This window comes from Myotis davidii, unplaced genomic scaffold (assembly GCF_000327345.1).
Source record: "Myotis davidii unplaced genomic scaffold, ASM32734v1 scaffold641, whole genome shotgun sequence".
NCBI classification, from domain to species: Eukaryota; Metazoa; Chordata; class Mammalia; order Chiroptera; family Vespertilionidae; genus Myotis; species Myotis davidii.
Window position 1 is genome coordinate 2325508 of NW_006293232.1, and position 1039 is coordinate 2326546.

Here is a 1039-nt window from a genome sequence, read left to right on the forward strand (position 1 = left end):
CACCCGGGGGAAGGGAAGACCTACTGCACAAATCTCTTTGTGCAGCGGGCCTCTAGTCTATATATATAAAAGGCTAATATGCAAGTGTCCCCATGGGAGTTTGACTGGAATTCTATCGCTCGCTATGATGTGCACTGACCACCAGGGGGCGGCAGTGGAGCAGCTGGCAGCCAGGGAAGGAAGGCCCCAGCCAGCAGCCAGAAGGTCCTGATCGGCCCTGATCACCGGCCAGGCCTAAGGACTCTACCTGTGCATGAATTTTGTGCACCGGGCCTCTAGTATATTATAAAATGAATCAATGACTGGCCCAGCTGGGTGTGACTCAGCAGTTGAGCATCGATTCAAGAACCAAGAGGTCACCAATTCAATTCCCAGTCAGGGCATATGCCTGGGTTGTGGGCTTGATCCCCAGTAGGGGGCATGCAGGAGGCAGCTGATCGATAATTCTCTCTCATCATTGATGTTTCTATCTCCCTCCCTCTGAAATCTCAAAGAAGGAGGCTTGATAAAATCATTAGATAAGACTCATTTTTATCTAACAGTAATTCTGTTTGGTCACTAAGATGATTGTGCTTATTTGTATTTCAGATTAAGTTTCACGTAATGAAACAGAGATTTTGAAAATGTTTATCGAACATTACAAGAACAGAAAATCATAGGGTAGGAGCAGGTGTTCCTAATTGCTAGGAGAGAAAAATCCCTCTAGAGATGAGTCATTTTGAAGATGATGTTAATAATGATGTTTATTTTTAACTGTGGAATTATTGAAAATAATCAGGTAGGTATTGAGACCAGAGGCTGGCACACTTGTACCTTTTGGAAAGACCATTAAGAAGACTTAGTTTCTGATGAAGGAATTCTAGTCCTGACATGTAATCCTCTGGCCCTTCTGAGGCTCCTACTGAGTTTGCTTTGTTTTCCCCTTAAATTCTGTGATTCTGCATATGATCTTTCTATGACATACCTTCATTACAACAACACTTATGTGTTAGGATTATCTGTCACCATGTCGGTTTCTCCCACTAGAATAGACACTTTT